At 49.0% G+C, this 18,192-nt stretch overlaps 1 protein-coding gene across 2 annotated transcripts in view; it reads right to left on the bottom strand.

The window, feature by feature from the left end:
• Positions 1-18,192, bottom strand: part of Hivep3 (human immunodeficiency virus type I enhancer binding protein 3) — a 464,424-nt gene that overhangs the window by 88,425 nt on the left and 357,807 nt on the right. Inside the window, exon 1 of one of the 2 annotated variants that reach the window (XM_004645974.2) lies at positions 18,095-18,173. The exons of the other annotated variant lie outside the window; for it this stretch is intronic. The gene's annotated coding sequence lies outside the window, so the exon portion shown is untranslated. Of the gene's footprint in view, positions 1-18,094; positions 18,174-18,192 lie in introns of those variants that run through there. 2 annotated transcript variants of the gene reach the window in all.

The following is an 18,192-nucleotide window of genomic DNA, read 5'->3' as shown; positions in this document are numbered from 1 at the left end:
CAGAGGGGACTCCTGTGCCACAGCTCTGGCTACACTGAGGCTGGACAACACCCTGGGAGGTGCGGAGCTCCTCCCTTCTCCAGCACCCGCTCGGGATGGACCCGCTTGTTCTGCAGACGCCGAGCCCCTTCAGGGCAAGAACACAGCGTATCACCTGCGCCTCCCATGCTGAGCACAGTGCTTGGCATGTGGGTGGCTCTGTGAAGGCTGAATGAGCCAGTGGTTAAAGAACAATGAGTGCGCTCCACAGCGCCAGCCTGCCGACCTGTGGCCCTGCGTCACCTCGCCCAGGACCTCCCTTTCCATGAACAAGGGGTTGAGGAACGTGCCAACCTGGCAGGTGTACCATCCATTTACACCGAAAGGTGCCTGGAGTGCCTGCCACCGCATTGTGCTACAGCTCCCAGGACCCAGGATGGCCTGAAGTCGCAGGACAGGTGATGCCTTTGTGCTGGCCCAGAGGCCTGGGAACCTGGAGATGGGCCGAGACTCTGGGGCAGGTCCAGAAGCAGGGGAGGAACCGGAAGGTGCTCTCCACTGGCCACTCTGTACAATGCCTTCCCTGTTTCTGAGCCCCTTTCTGCATGTCCCTCCCAGATTGTACCTGCCACATTCCTGTCTTCTTCCTCATCTCTGGGTTCGCCCCTGCCTGGTCCCCTCCCAAGCCATCTCTACCTCTATTTTTGTTGTTGTTGCTGTTTGTTTGTTTGTTTGTTTTGAAGCTCTGTTTTATTGGTTTTTTTCTCTTTAGAATAAAATAAACAAAAAAAAGTTTGAGGCAAATACACTATTCAAAACATAAGTAAAATTGGCATTACATTTTAAAAAATTTTCCATTTAGGGATGTTTCCAAATGAGAGGGTAAGATATTTTAAATTATTAAAGAGAACAAGGTGGGATTATCTCACATTTAAAAATTCAGCATGATCATATCTGTTCCTGCCAATTTGTAAAGTGTATATGTCAGAAATCTATGTTCAACTGTTATTGCAAAATTACCCAACACTTTTTGTGCACAGAGGTATACTTAATGAATAATTGAAGCTTCAATTTTACAACTGGATCACCGAAGAGTGAGTTTTCTTTCTTTGCTCTTAAATACTTTTTTCTAATATTGGTTTACCTTAATTCAGGCTATTAGAGTGAGTTTCATTTTGGTTATTTGTTTTGGTAGGGGCCATTTTCCCTTTAAATTTAAAATTAATTTTATCAATACACAATTTATAAAAATAAAATATACCAATTTTAAGTGTATAATCAGATGACTTTTAACAAGTGTATATTCCTGTGAAATCATCACCCCAAATAAGATTTAAGAACATTTATATAACCTTGTGACATTTTTTCTTCATTTCTACCTCTAAACAGCTGAATGTGCAAAACTAAGATGCAGCATGTGGGTTGGGGCAGGGCAGGACCTGGACTTGGCCATGAACTGACCAAGTGGCCGCGAACAAGTCACATCCACCTGGAGCCTCAGCTTCTCCCTGTCAACCCAAAGGCCTGAACAAGGCCATCTCTAAGAACAACTTCTGTTCCAATTCCTTGTCAAGTGGCTTCTTTCTTTCCTGGCCAGAATAATTCTTCCCAATTAAAGACAAATAGAAAGAACCATGTGTCTTTCTCTCCTTCCCTGAAAAGCTTGGAAATATAAGTTACATTCCCTTGAGTCCTTGAAGAAATGTTCCCACCATAGACCATTTGCACATCTGTTCTGTCTTTTGACTTTGACAATTAGTGAGATAAGTACAGGTCACTCTTATGTTACTGAAGGTGAGGCTTGTGGAGGTGAGGGTTCACTCAAAGGCCCTCAGCTAGCGGCCCAAATGGACCGGACCCCAGGTGCCACACCACAGGTGTCCAGGTAGGATGCTTTAATAATAAACCACAGCCTCATCCTCCTACTTGTCCCATGAGCTCCTGTCCTGAGGAGTGAGTGCACAGCCCTTGTGGCAAGTGTGGGACCCTGATTCCTAGAAGCCAGGCTCCTTCCAGGCCCAGCACTCCAGAGGACAAGTAATACCAACCACAAGGCTGTGCCCCAGCAGCAAAGTCTGCATTTTGGAAGGCTCCATTCCCTTCTGCCATCATCGGCCTCCAAGCCTTTAGACCCAGCCCAGGGCGACAGAAGCTGCACCCAGTAGGACAGGGCAATGCCTCCTTCCTTTTGCTCTCCCAGGCCCCATGGGCAGCAGGTTCCATTCTGAGACTTTCACAAGAGGCCTGGTTGCACATCATGTGACATCAAACAGAGCAGATGAGGAGGCCTAGAGCCCCAGGACAGAAAGGGAGACTGCAGTTCTGACCCTTTTCCAGCATTGCTGTGGTTTTGCATTGTTGTTTTCAGGATACTGGTCCTGTCTTCATATCACACTGTAGACTCCTAACTACATGGCACACACACTTGTGTTGTATGCAACTTGCACAGCTGTTCACAAACTAAGGCTCTGGACTATCCCTTGCATACTGTTTCTCCCCACTGCAATCAGATAACTAATTGTCTAATTACCAGGAGAAGACCAGGGCCTGTTTGCTATGTTCCTAAATTGTAGTCCAGACTGTAGCATGATATAACAGAAAACAGACACTTAAAACATGCATTGGATTAATATACTCATTTGGTCATTCACTCACACCAAGGAAGTGTGGGAATGGATGGAAAGACACCTATGGTCTGGGCAGCTTTCCCCATTGTTTTGATTCACCTTTAAGCAAGGCTTTTCTGTTCTCTGGGTCTCCCTCTCCTCATCTATAGAACAGAGACTTCCATGCCAAATCTGCACGCCCCCAGGGTGAATGCCTCATGCAGTGCTGGGCCTCACCTATCACCAGAGGCTGGTTTCCATGTTTCCAGGCCCTACTCAGGTCCCTACCTGCCTCCACACCACCCTCCATGGCCTGCCCCTGGGGCCAGCAGTGAGCTACAGGAAAAGTGCTCCACAAAGCCAGCAGAGAAGGGCATTCCTGAAGCCCTGGAGACACAGAGTACCATTGGTAGAGGAGCTATTGCTCCTGGACTGTCTCTGGGACAGAGAAGTGATCCTGGCGCTTCTTTGGGAAACAGCATCTTCAGTGGGCTTGTAGGGCAGCCTTGCATTCCTGTGGATTCGAGGGACCTGCCAAGATCAGAAGCAGAAGGTCTCAGACCCAAGACAACCCAGGAATCCTGCGTGCATGTCTGGGTCTCTTCAGCTCACACTGTAGAGTGTAGCTACTGTGCACGTGGGCACAGCTGCTGTGGACTGGCAGGGACACACCAAGAGTCAGAAGAAAGAGCACTGACTCAGCATGGACAGGAGCTTGGGGGGGGGGCTCCTGAGGGAGGGCGCAGCCCCTGCACAGTGGCGCACCTGCTCAAGACCTCAGGGCCCCATGCTCAAGAGGGCAGTCATTTTCCTGCGCATAGGGCTGGGTGATAGCACCTGTCTCCCAGAGCCAGGCAGCCTATGCCCGGAGGCCCTCTCGCCACAACAGCCCCAGCTTCCCTGTAACACCACCTGGTGGGTTCTGTGAGGCTGCTGTAAGGAGTCACCACAAACCCAATGCACTAAGACTACACACATTTGTTCCTGGAAGGCTCTGGAAGCAGGGAGTCCAAAATGGATCTCACTGGACTAAAATCAAGGTGTCGGCAGGGCTCACAGGAGAAAATCTCTCACCTTTTCCAGCCTTCAGAAGCTGCCCTGTGCCTTGGCTCTGAGTCTGCCCAAAGCTACCAATGCCTCATCCTGTCTTACCTTGTAGCACCCCAATGCTTTCTTCTGCCTCCATCCACCACATTCGAATTATCATGAAACTCCATAATTTTGTACAATTAAAATAATATACAGGTATTATTTTTTACAGATCATTATGATTTCTTTAGTTTACACAGATAATCCAGGAACTCACCATGCGAAGATCAGCTGACATGTAACTTAATTCATGGATACTTTAATTCCCCTTTGTCCCCACACAAGCTAACATGATCACAGGTTCTGGGAACTTGGATGTGGACACCTGTGCAGTGGGGTATGCGGACAGGTGGCATTTGCTGCTCTCCTCTGTGTGGAGTGGCGCCATCAGGCAGCCCGGAAGATGAGGCACCGGCGGGAGACGGTGGGCAGCTGGGTGGGGAGAGGGCAGCAGCAGGCACACTCATGCATGTGTGCGGCAGCAGCAACAGTGACTCTCTGGTCACCTGCTTGGCACACATCATGCTTAGAAGCTACTGCACTTCCACATGGAGCAGGCACAGGCGGCTTCCACAGTGCCCACTGCAGCAGAGCCAGGAATGGCGCCACTGAAATGGAAAATATCCCCTGCCCGGGCACCACCCTTCTCACTGTACCCCCACCACCACATGGGGAAGGTTCGTGTGGGCCTAAGCTGGAGGCACTTCCAGGGACTTGGGGAGTGCTTGGGGAGTAGTCCTCTTGCAGCCTGCTCTGGAGCGGGCACTAACCCTCATCTCTACCACCATGGAGAGCTTGGGAGTCCTGAGTCACACTTCCCTACCGGGTCTCAACTATGCCTTTTCTAACCTATCACCACCAGACCCTGGGATCTGTTGGATACTCTGTTCTTTGTCCTCTGAAACTCCTCTTCGAGAGCCCCTCAGAGAGCAAGCTCTTTTCCACTTTGAAGCCTCACCAACCACATCGTTCGCTTACAGGCCACTGTGTTTCCTTGGCCCAGAGCATCTCCTCAGTGACTGCATATTTTCTCAAACCTTATTTCCTGTTTCACTAGAGGAAAGCAAGAAACAGACCTCCTTCCTGGGCACTACTACCCTTTATACTCTGGCTCCTCCAAAGTCTCACTTGACTTAGCTGCTGGCATCCCCATGTGCAGAGAAAAGGCTGAGAGTCAGACAAGGTAAACAATTTGTTCAGGGCCACACAGCCCAAGCACAGCAGGGCCAACGCTGGTCCCCAGTGTGCCAGGCTCTGAAGCCCAGGGGCTAGGGAAGGAGGTCAATAGACATCAGTGCTAAATGCTCAATAAAAGTTTTCTAGTTTGCCTTCTAAAACCCCTGAGCCACTCAAGGTGTCTGTTTATGTATCTTTGTCATTTATCTGGAATTCAATGCAAGATTTTATGTGGGTTAAAAAAGGGTTGGGAGACTAGTAGGAGTAGGTTCCACTACTTAAAATGTTTGGAAATCCATGACTGGTGACCACCCCAGCCTTGTACCAATGATAAGACCCAGGGCTCAGGAAGAGAGTAGATCTGTTCAAAGGCCAACTTGTCCTCCCCTGCTGGAACCAGAGAGTTCCCCCTGTGCCTCCTTGCTTCTCCTAAGGGAACATCCACGCAGGCTCCACTGAGCCCTGTGCGCCACTTGGCACAGAATTCAGAGTCCAGTGCAGGGTGAGTGCTCTTTGCTGCTCCTGCAGTTCTGCAAACTTGGTAGTGGGCAGCTTGACCTCTCAGTCTCATGTCCTTTTCCACACAGTAAGGACTCTGAGAGGTAGCAGGCACATCTGTGTGGATGAGCTGGAGAAGACGCAGACCTGATCTGATTGTAGTCATGCACAGTGACACTGAGACCGTGGGTCACAGCGCTGGCCCCTGAGCCACTGCCCCAGAAAGGTGGAAAGAGCCTTATCTATATTTAGAATCAAAAGCCTCAGGCAGAGTCCCTCTTCTGATGCTCACTCTCTAGCCTGGAGCCACCCACTTGTTCTCCTTGAATCTTACTCCAGGGGATGAAAATGTCTCCCATGAGGAGCTAGTTTAAGTTGAAATGAGATAACAAATGTGGAAATTTGGGAAGCAAAGGAATCCTCTAGGTTGCAACATCCTGGGCTCTGCCTCTTTTCACTATCTGACCCTATAGCTTATGAACCAGGGCGCAAAGATTTGTATCTCTCACTTCCCTCACATAATTCCACTAGAAATGACTCTAGAAAGTGCTTGGCATGTATTTGTTAAACTGATGAATCCACAAACATCTGCTGAGCTGCAGAGGACTGTGGGAAGACACAGGCCAGAGGAAATAAGTAATTTTCTCCAAACACATTTCCTGTGAAGTCCGATGATGGGAACGGGTCTGGAGCTTCTAGGACAGGCGGGAAAAGGATGCAGTGACAGTTCTTCTCTCCAAGGAGCTCTTCCCCTAGACAAGGAGAGACCTGGCTGGAGGGCTGCACCCAGCTGCCAGGATGCACCTGGGAGTAAGTCCCCTGGGAATGGGTTCCAGGCCCTGTTCTCTTCAGCATCTTCATGAAGACAGGAAAGAAAAAACTGAAAATATGCTCATTAAATCTGCATCTGGCACCCGATTTGGCTGGGTTGCCAAAATTCTGTAAGACTAGAATTAAATTAGCAAATTGGAAGTAAAATGATTGTAAGCAGGCCTGATGGAATTCATAGGAGCCAGGTGGAAGCTGGTGGGGGCGGGGAATCAGGAAAGCCCCCATTCCCAGGGTGGAAAAGCCACGCTGAGATCAGAAACAGATGGGGAATGAGACAGGAGGACCTGCCTGGGTAAGATTCCCCTTAGGGAGGCGACAGGGACCCAGAGAACCTCAGTTCTCTTGCAGGCTTCAAGTTGCTGGGCAACACCTGGCGAAGGCTGTCAGGCCTTTATTTATGAGAGTGCCAAGAAGGAAGAAGCCAGGTCTCTGCCTGGGAACGAGACCCGGCGGGCTCTACACAGTGCTGGTGGCCTTGGCTGGTGAGCACGCATCAGCGTGCTTAACACGGCTGTGATTGCCACCGCATCCCCACCACGTGGCCCACAGCATGGAGACAGACCTGGCAGCAGTAGGAGCGCCACAGACCTAGCAAGCAAGGAAGAGGCAAGAAGAGCTCTCTGGGTGCTTACTAACTGCCCTGACTGCACTAGATATTTGTCAAGTATTATCTCATTTAATTGTCACAATATTTTTATACTATAGAGAGAATTTTCTTTGTTCTCTGTTCATTTTCTTAAGCTTTCTTTTCTGTTTTCTTCCTTTAAAAATAGATTTTTTTTAAATACAGAAGTATTTAATGTAAAAAAGTGGACAAGCGCACCTTCAGCCTCCAAAATTCTATTTCTGTTCATGTTTTACTCTAAGGATGTTTCCATGAGCAAGAAAACATAGGAAGTGTGATTAAATGTTTACATTTTTGAAATATTTATTAAAGTAAAAGGCATACTGTCATCCCCTTCTAAATACTCCCTTCTTCAAATACCATTACCCACTGCTGTTGCCAATTCTGAAACAATTCTGGAAATCCTCTTTCTGAGTGTCTGTGTTTGGGCTGTTGTGGCTGTCTTGATGTCCTAAATTGATCCAAAATGTTCCCTTTCATGGTCACTTTGCTCACTGTGAGAGAAAATCATGCAGCGTCATCCTCAGTGAATCAAGTGAATGATGACAGGCCATATTTTTAGAAGCCTGCCTTTCCACTGAATGGCAATCGGCAGCAGCATTCACTGTATTTTTGATCACACCTTCTAAAGACACTCACGAAAGTGGACTTCCAAAACTGCTTCGGAAAGTGGAAAGAACAATGGGATAGCTATGTCTGAAGCAAGAGGGAGTACTGGCGCATGTTAATAGCAATGTGCCTTTTATTATAATGGATTTTTATGCAAACATTCATGTATATTTCAATCATATCTCATGTCTACAGATGCACACATGTTTAACTGTCTGTGTGAAGACAGTATTGTACTAAACATTTCACATAGAAACTGTCTCCCAGCTAAGACTATGCTGGGAGTCCCCTTCCCTGCTAGGCCCTGCCGACTCATTTCTTCCTTTGTGATTAGTCACTAAGTATCCCACGCTATCCATGCTCTGTAAATTGTGTAAGCTTTGCCACTGATGGACATGGAGGATGTTTCCAGGTTTTCCTTACTCTCAGCAATGCTGCAAAGTAATGTCCCTGTACTTTCATATCCTGTGTCCATACTTTTTTCTATAGCTGGGCATTGCCAGATCAAAGTAGATATGTGAAGTTTTAATTTTCATTGATACCAATTTAGTCTCTACTCTGCTTGGCCCGTACTAGCAATAGATCATCTCTATTTAAAAAAATTTCCCACCTAGAGTCAAAATCACCTCATTTAAATTATAACCCTTTGTGTTTTGGTAGATTAAGCATTTGTTATATATTGATGAGTCATTTTTATCTTGTCTACTACCTGCTTATATTTTTTCATATTTAAAAATGTGGCTGTTTTCTTGTTTGGTTTGGATGTCTTCTAGGCCCCGACAAACATCACACACAGCACTGAACCAAAGCACTGAGAGGTGCTGAGCAGCAGCCCTGTTGTAGGCAAAACTAGAGGCTGAGACTGTGGGTGACCTGTGTGAAGTCACACCTGGTTGGAGGTAGGGCAGGCAGGGGCAGGCTGAGCAGGCTAGTCTATCCTCAAATGAGCTGTTTCTGAAGCCTTCCTCTCCTGCCCCACTCTAACCTGCAGGGAAGGGGAATTCCCCCTCTGCCTTCCTCTTTGTATCATCCATCATTTCTTTCATTTGCACAGTCCTTAGTCACCAGGCGAGGGAGCACAGTCCAGTTTCTGACAAGAAGCAAGTGTGACATGGAGTGGACACCCTCATGCTGGGGGCCAAGACTCAGTTGACCCTGTCAAATAAGAAGCAGGCTTTGGAGGGGACAAAATTCACACATGGCTCAGAGGTGGGGAAAGAAAGGCTGAGGGAGGCGGGGCTATGAGGGCTCTGAGGAGCAGCACGTGGCAGGGCACGGAGGACTGTGTGTAGTACCACACTCCACAAAGGAGATTTTAGTGGCTTTTTTTTTTAAATGTATTTGGTACAAGGTCTCACTATGCAGCTGGGATTCCTAATGATCCTCCTATTTTCAGCCTCTCCAGCACTAAGATTACAGGTGTGCATCACCACACCCGGTCTCAGTGGCCCCACTCAGCCTACCCAGGGGAAGAGCCAACATGGCATGTGGTGCCGGGGATCGAACCTTGGTCCCTGCATTTGCCTAAGCAGGTGCTGTGTCTGCTGAGCTATCTCACTGGCCCTTAGTGGCATTTTTTTTAATGTGGTTCTTTTGGAGCTTCTAAGACACCAATACCACAGATGGGTTTCATGGGCCTGGTGACCTTTGCTGCAACAAAAACATGCAGGATGGTGCTTTACCTCCCAGGAGCACGGCACACAGGGAAGGGGGAAGTGTCATTTGCATGCCGTTGCCACTTTCCTTCTGAGAAAAAAGAAATTAAGCTAACAAAACAGGAAAAATGTGATAAACTGACAAGCTGAAAGTAACAGGCACAGACAAGTTTTAGAGCTACTGTGTATTCACTTTCCTTTTTTAAAGCTTTGACCTCAGATAACTTTAACGAGTTCCAGAATGCTTCTCTTAAAAACTGTAGTCCAGCCACTCATGTTTATTTACATGTGCATATATGTGTGTATATCTAACCAATCTTGAAAAGCTGCACATGATACCTTCATATACATTCACATTCAAAGCATTCACACACTCATTTTTTGTGGATTTCCAATGCACTTTTGCATATTAAAGGCCATGAGAAATCCTGTAGTATAAGGGCCTCCAAGTTTTCCCAAAGGCACTTGACTACAGGATTCTATTTTCTTCCTATAACACATCTTCATATCTGGTGTCATTTATGTTCTATAAATATGCCATAAGAAATACTGGACTTCTATATTTCACAAGATCAAAGCTTGCTTAAAATAAAAGGTCTTACTAATAGGAGTCTTTTGGGGAATGGACCTCCTAACCGTGGAACTCCAACTGTGTTCTAATAGGCCTTGCAAAGGATTCCCTGAGTGCCTGAGCATCTTTTACCTCCACTGTAGTTAGGCCAGCTGCCAACTGCCTACATGCTAGGCAAGGGAGTGTGGAGTGGCCACAAGTCCTCTAGAAACTGTTGAAAAAGCTGTCTCCAGAGGCAGGCTAAGTGCAGTAGCTCTGTGCTCACAGGGAAAGCCTGAACCAACCCCTTGCTCTGGGGTCACTGGGTTTCATCAGGTGGGTCTCCAGAGACCCTCCAACACCGAGTTGTTCTGTGAATGGAGAATTAGGCCCCAATCTTCAGAATGCCCTGGCTCCTGGTCTCCTTCCTTCACTCCCTGAGACACCCTCCCTGCATGCAAACATGCTCTCCTGTCAAGGAAAATCAGATCACTCTAAGTACAGGGCGGAGTTAGGATGGCCCGAGGTATGTTACATGGTACACTTGATAGCCACTGCAGGAAGCTCTGGGGGGAGGTGCCAGCCTCCCTCCACACTGCGCTTCTGGCCCTGGTTTACAATCTTGCTCTTTCTCACTCAGGCTCCTCCAGGTGGCATGCCTCAGAGGACCAGCGGGAGCAGAGACTCGCTCACAGAGTGAGCAGTACAGCTTTCCTAAGTAAGTCAACCTGAGGAGGCCAGATAGTGCAATTCCACACAGCTTTGTCCATTCATTTTTAAATATTGTTATTTCAGAATAATTTTAGACAGGCAGAAGAGTTAGAGGCAAAACAGGGGCTTCATATAACATCCACCTAGTTTCCTTAACTTAACACCTTACATAATGATGTATATTTGTCAAAACAAGGAAATTCACACTGGTGCATGACCAGTGATTGAACTGCAGATTATTTATATGGGGCATAGTCAAAATATATGATGAACGTTTAAATAAAAATTATTAGAGTAAAAGGTATATTGCCATTAATGCCTTCAAAATACTTATCCTATTGTTCTTGACACTTTCTTTTTCCTTTTTTCTTGTCACTTTCTGAAGCAGTTCTGGATGTCCTCTTTTATGAGTGTCTTTACAAGATGTGATAAAAAATGTAACGAATGCTGTGGCATCTGATGGAAAGCCAGGCTCCTAAAAGCATGATGGAGTGCCCACCTCCTTCACTGGCTCTGGCACTGTGTGGCTTCTAGTTCCCAAAGTCAAAATGACCATGGGAAGTAAACATTTGGAATAATTCAGAACACCGAGGCCGCTGTGAAAACCCAGCTCTCGGCCCTCAGCAGATTTGCAGAGCTACTTCAGAAAGCGGCAAGAATGATGGGCAAGTGTGCTCGAAGGGAGCAGCATATTTTGAGGGGGATGAATAGCAATGTGCCTTTTACTATAATAAATATCTCTGAAGCTTAAACATTCACTATCTTTTGGTCACGTGTTTCACGACTTTCTGTCCGAGGGTCAGATTCAGGAGTCACGCAGTGTTCAGTCATGGCGTCTGCTGCATCTCTGAGTCCACTGTTGTTTTCAAGAAGCAGGCACCTTTCTCTGCTGCTTGCAGGGTGGGGGCAGGGGACCACAGAAGGTCCCAGCTTCCCTGCAGGGGCAAACTGCATCCAACAGGCTGCGAGTCTAAGCTGCGGGGCCCACTCTGCCCTCCCTCATGGGACAGTCATTGGCGTGGGACTTCAAATTCGAGTTCTTGGATTCCCCCTGCGTGATGTGGCAGTGATGCCCCCTGCCTCAGCAAGGAGCTGAGTAAGGCGTTGATGTGGACATGCCTTTGCAGACTTGAAGTTCTACCCAGCTGCTGCTCACTGCTGGTGTTCTTAGCAATGTTACTATAACAAGCACCATTAAGTAGACCCTGTGTCCCAAAGTGGGGCAGGGCAGCCCAGAGTCTGAGCAGTCTGGCTGAGCTGACAATGCAGCTCAGAATGAGACACTGCCATAGACTTCCATGGACCCCACAAAGAGAGGACATCCTCCTTGAGTTGGTCTGGGGGGTTCCACATTCCTCCGCACCATCTTCATGGGCCACCTCAGCAGTGCTGCCTTCTCTGACCATCAGACACAGAAGAGGCCACTCTGCCACAGCTTCTCCACACTGCTTTATTTTTCTTCATGGTGTTTATTCTGACAGGTCACTCCTTCCCCTGTTCCTTGCTCCATGGCTACCTCCCTCCCTCTGCTGCTTTAGAAACCCCAAGAGAAAACTTTGTGTCACCTGTTTGGGACGCCACTGCACCCAGGGCCTAGGGCAGCACCTGGTACTTTATGAGTGCTCAGTGGATGTTTAGTGACCAAGCGACCAGCAGCTTAGTTTTCCTCGGCAGCCTCCATCCTGCACCCTCCCCTTTCCCCAGGCACACTGCTGACTTCAAGTGAGAGATGCCCGCCTAGGGAAGCAGGTGGCCCAGAGCCTTTCGTGTTTTCTTTAAGGAAAAAAAGAACAAAAGAAAAGGTAATGTTTTTCCTTTAATTTAATTTGATGCCCTTCACATCTCTTCCTGCCTCCCCTCCATGACTGGGTCTCCCAGTTAGAAACCACAGTCTCTGCCCGTGCACATCCTGTCTGCTGGCCTCTCCACAAGATCAATTTCAGGAGAGTCCAGGCCGGGAAAGGCCGGCAAGCTCCCTACACCCTGCCAGCCCACTCCACCACTGCGCCCACTCAGCCTGTGCACACAGAGGGCCCAGCAACTTCGCACAGCAGACAGAGGCCTGGGACTCTCACGAGCCAGCCTGCAGATGAAGACGAGGTCCTGAGACGGGAGCGGGCAGGCAAAGGACACGCAGCAACGTCATGGCAGGTCCACAGAGAATCCTGGACCCTGCACCCTGACTCTGATGCCTTCGTGACCAGACCCACTGTCTCTCAGGCCAATCTCTCACCAAGGGCAATGCTTGCCAGCCTGTGCTCCACTCTATCTGCCTGAACCTGACCACCGCTGGGTCTCTTGAACTTGGACACTGATGGGTCAAAGTGATTTCCTCAAACAGTACCATGCAAGGGATCCGAATGAAGGGCCAGAAAGAAGGAAAATGGGGGGAGGGTTGTTGGGGAGCCAGCATTTCCCCAGCACCCCTCCTAACATGCCCAGGGGCAATGGGACCACACTCTAAGTAAGGAAAAGGAAACAGTCTAGAAATGCAGCAAAACACAGCAAATAAGTGGCAGAGCCAGCCCAGGGTGGAGTTCCTCTCAGTAACAAAGTCCTTGTTCTCTGCAAGCTACTCTATCAGAATGCCTGAAGCCTAGAAAACCCTCCAGACGTGGTGGGGTGCTTAGAACAACAAAATCTATTTCTGGCAAAGCAACCTGAAAGATCTCACTGTAGAGATGAGCAAACTGAGACCGGAGATGTAATACAACTTGCCCACGGCCCAGAGGCTCCCGGGCAGATGAATATGCTGGACCCGGAGCTTCTTGAAGCACTAGGCCCTCTCCTAGCACTTAGCCCAGGGCTGAGCCCATGGAAGGATTCAACCCACTGTGGAATCAATTAATGAATGAGAGGAGGGGAGCAACGCCACCCCTGAGACGCCTGCATCCAGGTTTTTAGCCCTACTGGCCCCCGCTGGCCTCAGGACCAGGGCAGAGGCCAAGGGAGGTGAGCATGAGCCTGAACTCGGCACTGACCTCCGAGCCTCATAGACCCTCTCAGACAGTTAGCGAGCAAAGATGTGGCAAGTGGGGCTGGGCCCTGCTCCCTTCAGCCCTCAGCTCTCCACCAGAACTGGAGCTTTGCAAAGCAGAGGCTGAGGAGAATGGCAGCACTGGGAAAGCTCTGGTCCCAGGCCTGGTAGTCAGGACATGAAACGGACCCTTCTCCTGAAAGGCTGGCACTTAGGACAAATGAATACATTTTATTGACTCTGCTGATAGCAGCTAATGATAAATATTATAGTTGTTATTATTACTAATATTTTTTCATAAAAACAGCTGAAACTATCTGGTTATTATTTACCTACTCCATGCCCAGCATGAATAGCTCATGAGATATCTGACAGTAGTGGGTTCTTGTAGTCCACATGCCACCTTGCTGGTCGAGGTGACCGTTCCCATCTTATAGATGGGGAAGCTGAGGCTCAGGACAGGGAAAAATCTGTTGGTCAAGGTCCCTGGATGGGAGCGAGAAGATGCAAATGCAGGTCTGAGGGACTCTATAGCTCATGCATGAGCCATCTTGTTGTTGTGGGGATGGGACAAGGGGGCTGAGCCACAGTGAAAGGCAGGTGGAAAGAGGAAGCAGAAGAAGCCTTCCTGCCACCAGGGCACCTACTCTGCATGTGCCCTGATGCCACTTCCAGAAACTCTGGATTAGACAAGGGGGGTAGAACTCAGGACACTGTTGTTCAAAGACCTCAAATGGCAGTGCTAGACACTTGGGTGAAGAGCCACTGTTCCCAATGAGCAGGAGGTCATTTTCTCATCTCAACACCCTCTTCTAGAAGATTCCAAAATGTCTGATAAAATGTATTTATTAATTTGTAAAGACTAAGGCACCCAGAGTCCTCATGCTTCTAGAATCCTCAACATAACAACAATACTTCTGATCACACTCAAAGCTTTGCCTTTGTATTTCACTCTGTCCTATACAACCTCAGGCAAGTTAACTGAATGCAGCAGCTATTAAAAGCCTGCTCTATACCTCGAGTCCTGGGCTGGGAAGTCTAGGGACACAGAAATAGATAAGAAAGTCACCATCTCTCTTAGCCCTGAGTTCCTTGCCTTTAAGATGAGGACCAACAATTACTAAGTACCTACTCCAGGCCAAACCTTGACACTTGGCTTCTCACTTGGCTTCACCCCCAAGACCCTCAAGAAGTCATGTGCCCTGCAACCCCACCTCGCAGTAGGGAAAGTAGACACCGGATGGTGAGGTGGCCTCTTTGGGCCTACAGCTGTGCATGGCAGTCTGTGAGCTGGCCACACAGCCACCCCCTGCAGATCAGCACACAGCAGAGTACAGGGGACAATAGGAGAGAGTGCTCTGCAGTGGATCACGAACTGCACAGATGCATGACATCATGGTTATTCATAATGGAAGCAGCCAACCAATTCATAAACTGTCCAGATGGACCACCTGAATTGTCTCGAACCTCCCACCAACAGCATGGAATTCTGCAACAGCACTGCAGGGTGCAGCCCTGGGAACTCAGCCCTCTCTTTTGGATGTGTGCAGTGGACCCAGTGAAGCTAGCAGCCCTCTGCGAAGCAGAGGCAGTCAGGCCACTCAGCTCAGGACGCTCCGAGTTTGGCCTCAGTGACTAAGCCTGAAAGATAATTATGGCCCAGATCAGCACCTACAGTTCCCCCTCTAAAGGTGTTAGCAGGGGAGCCAGCAAGGGACCTGCTGCCAGGGCAGCCTCAGTGTGGTCCTCGAGCCTGGCCCCTTCCTGCTGTAGGGCCTTTGTACCTGCTGCTCCTTGGCCTGGAATATGCTTTACCCAAAGCTTTGCAGGACTGCCACTTTTCCGTCATTCAGGTCAGGACAAATGTTAGTTGCTCCATGACAAGAATGCATAGAGTGCCCAGGTCTGCTTCCCGCGTTTCTCCTGACAGCGCCACTGACAGCCTTCATCCCTCTAGCTGCTGCCGGGTTTCCCCACAGTCCCATCACTACATAGCTTCCGCTGGGCCCTTACTTTTCACTCTTTCTCTTTCCACTAGAATCAGCTTCTTTGAACAAAGGGACTAGATAATTTTCACTGCTGATATTCCTAGAAGGCTGCCTAGGGCCCAGCAGGCACTCAGCAAACATGTTCAGTGCCCCCCTGGGATGCTGTTCTGGGTCAGGGCCACTGTCTCTGTCTCTGTCTCTCTCCTCTAGGTGCTAATGGTCTCTTCTGTACAGGGCATTCTACTGGCCACTGGTGTCTGGGTCCTCATAGCACTTTGACAGTTGAAACAAACAGGATAGTAGACTCAGAGCTCTGTTTGTCCCTTCATATGCAACCAAATAACAGTTGACCAATACAGGCAAATATGGCAGAAAAAATGGGAAGAACTTGGAGACACCAAGGAAATGCAGTGTTAGACTGTCCCACAAGAGCTTCCCACGTATTTGTTACTCTTGGGGAGCTAGTACAGGCTTCCTGCCAACGCTGGGGACACAAAGACAAATGGGTTGTCTGCTGAGTGGGTCTTGGCCACAGTCTGGAACACAACAATATGGATATATATGTGCATGTGTGTGTGTGTGTGCGCGCGCGTGTGTGTATGCGTGTATGTGTGATAGAGTGGATGTAGGAGCAGACATGTGTGCAAATGGGGCATAGGAAGAGATGGTGTGTTATGTAGTTACAACCAAATTTGAAATGGGACTGTGTGCAGAAGTGCACATGCATGCGTGGAGGGGTACGAGTGTGTACGCGAGCAGAGGTATGTGTACATGAATGTGCAGGATCGAGTGTGCAGGTACCTGTGCAAGCTTGTGCGTGCATGCATAGGAGCAGTATGTGTGCAGGAGTGGGTGCTCCAATGTGTAGCAGTGTGTGTGTGTGTGTGTGTGTGTGTGTGTGTGTGTGTGTGAAGAATGGGTGGTACATCACTGATCTCTATACCACAGGTTCCACATCTGCTTGAACATCATACACTAAAGTCCTGGAGATGAATGGCACACAGTAGGTACCTGATCTTCTTTAGTTCATTCAATACAAAGTCTTTTAAATCTTTATATTTCCCAAATACTCTACAGAGTATTTCCATAAAGCAGCAAGATGGGTCCTGGGGTAGAATATTTTCAGCTTCTGGATGTAATTCAGTGAGGTGAGAGTCCAGAACGGGGAGTCTGGTTCTGGTCCCTCTTTTACCACTAAGTATGGGCTGATCTCAGGCCACAGTTGAGCTGTGTAATCTCATATGAGCTGCTTTTCCATTAGAAGAGGGCAATTAGACTTCAGCTATTCAAATTTGGTTGTAAGTACACGACACACCATTTCTCCAGACAGCTCCTGAGGCACTATTTCTCTGTGGAACTTGAAAAGGGGCTCAAGTCAGAGAGAAATGTTGGGTTTCAAAATCAAACAAGTTCTTTTGCTGCAGGACTTCTCAGAGAGTCTAATTTTCTAATGTAGATTGTGATTGGCCAGATAAGTGAAAAAGCAATTGAAGAAACTTCCAAACCCACTCAGCAAGGAAATCTTTACTTGTGGAATAGCCTTCACAATGTGCCATGGAACTCACTTTGGGAAATTTGGTAGCAGGCACAAAAGAACACTTATATCCCTCTCCTAGAAGATGGAACAGAAAGGATGTTCTAAGTCGCAAAGCAGAGCCATGACAAACACTAGCCCAGAAATCATCCAAACCACAGTAACTGGCACGTGCTTGGGGCTTGACATTTACAGACCATTTTTACTTACAGGATCTCAGCTCTCCTTGGCAACACACCTCGAAGGACATTCAGCCCCTCTTTTTCAGATGACAAAACACAACCAAAATGAGATGATCACTTAGACTTGCACAGAGCCATTAAGCAATGGATTCAGAACTTGGCTCTTCAGCTTTCTCCTAGGTTCTTGATCAAACTGTCCACAAATACATTACATTCTGTACATACACATTACATTTTATGCACGTGCATTACATTCTGTGCACATGCATTACATTCTATGCACACATGTGCACTGGGCAAGAGGTCAAGGCTGACAGCACCTGCACCTATTTTGCAGCCATCACAAGTCTGGCCCCAGCCCAAGTGCCCTGTGCTGGACAAGGGGCAGGGAGGATGCACCCAGAAATTCAGAGCGGGAGCTCTCTGGAAACACCCAGGCTGTGAGGCCAGTAGCAGATGCCTGCCAGTGGCCAAAGGCTTGATCATGTCAGGCCCAGCCAGAGGCTGCACACCTCACCGCCCCATCCCCATTCGGCAAGGGGGAGGGGAAAGCCAGAGCCCTGCTAGTTTAACTCACTCCCAGTGAGTGGTGCCCAAGGATGTTGGCGCTGACAGTCTGAAACTGACAAGGCCTCCTGAGGGAAGGCGGCCAGGGCTGCCAACCCATTCAGCAGTTTCCAGCGGGGGTGGGTGTGCCGCCTTCCCCGGGGATGAGCACGCTCCAGGGGCCAGGGTCTTCGCAGGACACCAAGGCTGTGTATGTCAGCGGTGATAAGGGCTGTCTGTGCCCAAGGCGAGTGTGCATGCGAGAAGTGTGTGAACGCGGGAACGCTTGTGTCACCCTAGGATGGTGACAGAAGTAGTGTCCGTGAAACGCTAGCTTAGCGTCTGTGCACCGGGCAATCCCAAGCTGACGAGCAGTCTCAACCGTCCTCACCAAGGGTCTGGGGAGTTGGACCCGAAGTGCCTTCCCTTTCCCACCAGCCTGCCCTCCGCCAGTCCCTTGGCCACTCGCCTCCGACACGGCGCTGTCCAGGGCAGCCAGGCCGCGGCAGGCGCGCGGCTCAGGGTGCTCCTTGCTTACCTGCGACTGCGACGCTCGCGGCTCCGGGCTGGGCTGCGCTGGGCTGCGCGCCCGGCCTCCTGGCAGCTCGGCAGCGCCCGCGCGCTCGGCTCCGCTCG

The sequence above is a fragment of the Octodon degus genome, unplaced genomic scaffold (assembly GCF_000260255.1).
Source record: "Octodon degus isolate 3935 unplaced genomic scaffold, OctDeg1.0 scaffold00245, whole genome shotgun sequence".
Lineage (NCBI taxonomy): Eukaryota > Metazoa > Chordata > Mammalia > Rodentia > Octodontidae > Octodon > Octodon degus.
Note: the sequence above shows the minus strand (reverse complement) of the source record. Positions and strands in the feature narration are given on the sequence as shown.